Genomic DNA, 7,065 nt, shown 5'->3' with positions numbered 1-7,065 from the left:
AACCCACAGAATGAAAAACAAAGTGCTTTATTTTTCTCTCATGGATATAATCTGTATTTGGCCAATGTTGCCCTTTCTTATTGCGGCTCAGTTGGAAAGGTTATTTGCTCTTAAGCAGTCCTCTTGTTGGTCCTAAGATAGATATAAAAAAAACATCCAGAATTATTTCCTGTATTAGTATTTGCATGTTTGTGGAGCAACCTTTTTGATTTTTTTTCCCCCAATAAAGTTCCATAAGTGAAATTAAAATGCTGTTTTTCTTTCGGTTCACCCAGTGATATCCAGGGCTGCGTACATTCGCTACACTTTTCAATCTATTTCCTTGAAAAACGTCCATAGCCCAATGTCAGACACTAACAGGGATGAACTTTTGACACCATCGATATTGTGCGTCGCTGTCAGTCGGTGTGGGAAGTGATTGTCCCCGGAGTCACCGCCAGCAGAACGTGTGTCCCTGAAGCAGTTACGGTGAGCTTTTTGTGACAGCTTCATTATGGCTTGATAGTCAGAGAGAAAAAAATGAAAAGAGGGATGAAATTGGAAAAAGGCTACAAAATTCTAAAACAAACAAAACAAAAAACAACAACAAAAAAACCGTAATGAAAAGGTGTGACTGGTTGTTGTGGACCAGTGTCATTTTTGATATGCAGACACTGACACGCCTCTTTGTCTACACCATAAGCTTTAGCTCCCTGTACTGATTCTGTCAGATTCAAGTTGGGAGTCTGACTGGGACACTTCCACTCCGAGGAAATGTTTTGGTAGCATTTACACCTAAACCTGCTAGAAGTATGAATGATTTTTTGGCCTAATTGTACTGTACTGGGACAGATGTTAGAGGGGCATTAACTCAGGTCCTCATTATTTGGGGGGGCTCCCAAAACTCATGGATGCAAGTCATGTGTGTCGTAAAATTTTAAGATTTTTATGAATGTCAACTCAATTTCTTTGGGAATAACATGGGCAAATGATTAGAGGAGGTGCCTCCTCTAACCTGTTGATGAGTAGAAGTACCCATTAATGTGCTGTAAAAAAATTTTTTAAAAACGGTCCGACAGCAGGGAAGCGGGGAGGTCGTCCTGTCAGACCATCAGTTCCCAAAACCACAATAAAAGAAAACCTGATAAAATGCGCATGAGGAGTCAGTGTGACTCCAATGGACCCCGCAGAGAGTAAAGAGCTCAGGGTCCAATTGACCCCATCTCTTAAGACCACTGGAGGATTAAATAAACAAGAATATCTGCATATACACCAACATTTTATGACTGTTACACACATAATCTGGAGTTCACTGGGTTTGGGAGAAGCCCATAATTACACTTGCAGCCTCAGTGCTGCACTTTGTGCAAGCAGCCATCACACCTTGATAACTCTGATTTCTCCACGCGAATGCATAAATGTCACTGTGGAGTAATATGCAACGCTAAAGTTAGGAGGAATGAGAATATGTTGTAACCTTAAGCCCCAGGAGAGCTGCGCTGCGCTGAAGTAGTTAGTAAGGCAGACTGCAGGCCAGTCTGGACGTGACAAATTGAGGCTGCTTTTGAATTTCCCTAAACCATCAGCATCTCCTTCTCAAAGGAAATAGGTCTGTCAGATTCAGCTGATAGATTAAAGTGGTCTCTATACACACGTGTGTATTCACTGAGCTCTACTCGTTCTCCATTTGATAGCTGCCAGACCTCAAGTTAATAGCAAAAAGTATGTGTATGTGTGCATAGGGGAATGGGCAAACACATTGTGTTTTATGTTTGCTGCTGTAGAAAAAAAAAGAATACAGTGATTTACTAGTTTCTAACACATCCATGCACACCCCACCTTGACAAAGTGCTTGTGGTTTTGCAGATGAAAGAACAGTTTTGGGGGAAATGGCCCAAAAATATCATTGTGGGCAGAACAAAGAAATGAATTTCACACCGCTGGAGAGGCATTGTGCGGAAGCTATACAGAAAATATAGATGCAAGAATGACTTTATAATAGAATTATTCATAAGAAGGAAATTGTTAGCGTGTGACGGGAAAAGAAACCTGAAGGGGAAAACATAAATGTTGTAGAGTTACACTTATGTAAAAAAAAAAGAAAGAAAATCAACCACAAAAAACAAGAAGGAACCCTTCAATAGGCTGCATGTTTTTACAGAGATATATAACATCAGTAGCAAATAATAATAATAAAACTACACTTCAGCATTTTCAAGGAGCTTTGCTCCATCTAAACTTCAAATATATAGTTTGACTTGCTGCTGGCTGTTGAATTAATAATGTACACCATGATTAGAGAAAAGGAGCTTTCTGGGTTTTGTAGGGGATCTGAAGAGGTTGCAAAAGCATTGCAAATTATCAATGCAGTCTTCCCTTCTTTTCAATACAGTAGAGGATGGTCAAGGCATTAGGTCCTTTCATATGTTATTGTATTTCTTGTATTACCCACAAAATGATCAGTGTTTCTAATAAAAGCTGAGAACATTTACAAATCAGGAATTATCGTGATCTGAAGGTAATATTGTTTCTTGCCTGATGAGATGAGGGTCAGACAATAAAGCAATCTCCAGGGGAAATAGTTGATGTGTAGGGAAAAGAGCAAAGGAGAAAGATTGAGATGCGGGTGAAAGAAAGGCAACGCAAGAGATCACGAGCAGCCTAAAAAAAAAATAAAAAAATCAATATCTAATTTTGTACACAAACATCTTCACATAACCATGTTGATTCTCAAAAGGTAATCAGATCTGTTGCGTCAATTCAGTAAAAAGAAGATGGGGATTCTGCCTCATGTTTTCTGATCTGTTAATTTTTTTACTTAATTGTCTCTGATGGTCCTGCTCTTTCTTTAGTAATGGATGATTGATGAATGTAATTGTCTTTTCTCTGGTTAAGTGTATGAATTTGTATAAGGCCACGGTCACAATTTCTCTGCAGTTATCAACCTAAAGGTATAATGCCGAGTCATGCAGTACAGTTCACCCACACGACAGACATAAAGAATAATGTCTTGCATATTCTCCATGTGATGCAAACAAAGGAGATTGAATTATGTGAAGGCATGATTTGATTAAAAACACATAAATATATAAGGGACGTTTTTAACTCAGCCCTCAGGGTTGTTTAGTTCCCACGTACAGATTTAATTCCTGTTTTGGAGATAGTTGATTAGAGAGATAACCAACCAACTAGATTCAGGTCCTCTTGGGTTTTTGGGAGGTGGATGGCCTGGTGGCGAATGTCAACAACCTCCTGTGTAACTCTATGGACAATGTGGTAAACAGTGGGCCGTGGCATCCCAAACACCCCGGAGACCACTCTGTAGGATGCGCCGCTTGCCAACCAGAATAGAAACACTAAGGTATCAATAGTAGCACCCCATCCATGTCCATGTCGTTGGTCTTGATTGAGCAGATTTAGCAGCACTGCCAAAGACTCCCTGCTCAAACGAAAGTGGGGCTTGGTGACTTACTAAAGAAATGATCCAGGATAAGGTACACTGAGGTTAACTCTGCAGGACAGGGATCTGGTCTAGGTAAGGAGAGGAAGGAGAAGAAAATATTTTTTAAATTAAAGTATTTCTTCTAATTGTCAGTGATCAAAGCAAGTAAAGCACTCCATAAGGTAAAAAACAAAACAAAGAAATGTTAAAAATTTAAAAGCTGTTTAGTTTAAATGACTAAAAAAGTGTATATTTCAATCAAATGTAGAAATAAGGTTATTATACGTACGTGAATAATAACTTTTAATGTTGTAACGTTTAATGTTAACCATAAAACCGTTTGTTTTATTAGCTACACAAAGTGTAGGCTATGAATATAGGAAAAAAATTTTATTTTATCTGAATGTTTTCTTTGAACCGGAGATATTAGACATATCTGCGTCAACAAAACAAGTTCATTAACTCTTCAAATATTATATAGCGGACAGAAAACAGCAGATCACATCGTTATCTATCGCTTCAGTTTGGTGCGGCTCCAAACAAGATTTCAACGCTGTCATGGTTGATAGGAGACACAAGTTATGCTGAAGTGGGGGCGGGATGGTTGATGAAGGCTTGTCCAAATTCACAGCTTTTCTTTTTCAGTCTTAGTTTATTCACGTTCTTCGAAGGATGGAGACCCTGAATTTGGACAGAGTCGGCGGAGTCCGCGCAAACTCGAATCGGACGTATAAATGAAGAATATATTTTTATGACTGCATGAGCGGTGTCGCACATTAAACTAACCGGTGGAAACAGTTTTCACATCGAACTGGTTTTTATGTGACACCAGGTTGATAAGATTGAGAATAAGGGCTATGAGTTCATATTATTTTAATGCGCCACTGGAGGGTCCACTGTCTAGTGACCCTTGAGTTCAAGCTGAAGGTCAGAATTCGTCGCGTTATTAATACTGTACATCATCTGAACACTGTATCGGTGAACAAAACTGACCGTTATCCCCCGGCGCTCCTGAAACTCGGCCAACGTCTGTTCAATCGTACCGGCTTTCCCGTGGCCCGCAACAGCGGAGCTTATAGTGGGAAATGCAAAAAACTGGACATTTACAACACTGATAATCCTCCGGGAGCACCATCAGTGCTGCCCAGAGGGTGAGATCCTGACCCTCTTCGGTCTGAAGGAACAGGAATGGGAGACTTCATTCAAGGTGGCTCTAATGTGGGCACGGCCTAATCTAGGCCAGCGCCTAAAGGACAAAACTCTGGACTCAACAAAAGCCCCGGTCCGCTCCAAATTGGAGGACTAATAAACTAACTTGTTTGTGCTTCACTGAGCAAAGGCTGCAGGATTCTGAACAGACCAGAAGAGGAAGAAGAGGGAGGCAGCTCCAAGCTGATGAAAACTCACTGCTGTGATCACCGTGACAGGATTTTTTCCTTTTGCCTCGATTCTGAAACAACATCTTACGTCTCCACACGGGAGAGAAATTTTTCTTCTATGAAGTGCTTGAAAAGAGTTTTTAAGTTTCATATTTCAATGAACTGACACACAATTGAACAACTTAAACAATGGTTAGTAGTGAATATCATCATAACTATGCCATTTGAGCTTTGTTTTGTAGGTTTAATGAATATTCGGACATTTCTATGTCTTTTGTTTAAAATGATTAGGACGCATGGCTTACTCCAGGGAGGAAGCACAGGCCAGCAACTGGCTTTCTTGAAGAGCGTCTACGCAACATAAGGAAGATGCAACGTTATAGAAAGAAGACACTTTCAGCACCGGTAGCAGCGTCACACAACTTGTAAGTTGAGGTAAAAATAATGTTTGTTTTAGAGACATAAATGATCATGCTCAGCAGCAAACTAATATATCACCAACTCCAGCTTGCATTAATATATCAATGCAGTAGCCATGTAGCCTGCTGTAATAAAACTTTTGCAAGACAATGTCAAACATTGAGAAGTTTTAATTATTGTTATCAAACATCATCAAACCCTCAGAAACGTACAGGGCCAACCACGAGAATAAGCTAATTTAAGGTTAAGACTCAGTTTCACACAAATACAAACATTGCAGCATAAATGTGTGTTTGTTGAACTGGACCGTTCAAGGTCACCATCAAGATTTATGATAAACATTGTAATACCAACACACATTAAAACACACCTTGATCTTGGCTTTTTTTTCTATTCTGTCTACTCTGTCCCTGAAGGATAAGTCAGTTTTTGAAACATTGTTTTGATAACTTTTCTTCCATCTGTGCTTTGGAGTTTTGGATGCGCACTGCACAGCAGCTCATAATACTGTGCAGTGCGGTACCCACCGCGGCCACCAGGGGGGCCCCAAAAGCATTTTTTTCCCCTTTATGTCCATATAAGAAAGATTTCTACATACATTATGTAGAAATACCAAGGTGATCTTATGTTGCGATTGTAAAAATTTAAAAAAATTGCAACTTTATCATGAAGTTGTATGTTTTTGTTGATATGATCACAGAAACCATTACTAAAACAAAAGACAATTTAAAAATCAGGTACACCTAGGGGGCCCCTTAGCGACCTGGGGGCCCTAAGCGGATGCTTAGTTTGCTTATATGCCTTGGGCTGGCTCTGCCGAACAAATTTTGTAACAGAGACGAGGGATGATTGATTGACAGCCGATCAGGACGCAGAACACAATGAACGTTCATACATTGTAAAAAAAAAAAAAAAAAAAAGCATACAAAAAACTGCACTAAAAATCTGCGAAACATTGAGGCCGCGACAGGTGAAGCGTGTTATAGCGAGGTTTCACTGTATTTCAAACAGTAATACCATTTTAGGAGCAGAAATGGAGGTGGCTGAGGAATATTAACGTCTTGTTTGACAGCAGCAAGACCGGAGACACAGCAGTGAGGCCATACTGAAGGTAAAGTCCTTCTGTGTTTGCAGCACATCTTCTATAAGTCTGTTCAAATAGGCAGGGCAATCTTTTCTTCCGTCTTTTCAATAGACGTTGTACTATCAACATGAAGAACATAAAGGAAACCCTGACCATCCTCTTTATAAGACCTTCATGCAATAACTGTTTTTGGGCAGAGGCTGTAGTGCTACAGCAGGTCCTTTCCAACCATCAATATCTATAACAATACTTCCATGAAAAAAAGAAAGCAATAACATTGCAGTATTTTTTTTAAACTAAATTGAACACAATCTGTGCACCTCTCTGGATTTTTGTGAGATATATTGATCTGTGATAAAACCAATAAGCCACGTGTAATATGTGTATAGAAAAGGCTTGGACCGGTGGGGAGATTGTAAATTTTGACCTAAGCGTGTATGTAGCTGCTGTCAAGACAACTGCATCTGGTTTATTGTTTTGATGTTTGGCTTAAGGTGGCAGTAGTTAAAGTTTATTTAATATTAAACATTAAGTTTAATATGTGTGGTAGTTTTAGTAAATTTGTGTTGATGCTCATTAAGTTCGGTTAAGTGTACATTCAAATGTGGGGGGACCTTTTATTTTGTTCCGCGGACCGTATGTTGCCCTGGGAAGCATTAGCTGGCGCACTTAGAGCCACATGGGGCATTCAAGCTCAAGAAGCTGAAACTTTATTCCTCTGGAGTCAATGCGGCTAATGAGGTACAGTTTTGTTTATTTGT

The sequence above is a fragment of the Xiphophorus hellerii genome, chromosome 22 (genome assembly GCF_003331165.1).
Source record: "Xiphophorus hellerii strain 12219 chromosome 22, Xiphophorus_hellerii-4.1, whole genome shotgun sequence".
Classification (NCBI taxonomy): Eukaryota; Metazoa; Chordata; class Actinopteri; order Cyprinodontiformes; family Poeciliidae; genus Xiphophorus; species Xiphophorus hellerii.
The sequence above is the reverse complement of the archived record's forward strand: the minus strand, read 5'-3'. Positions refer to the sequence as shown.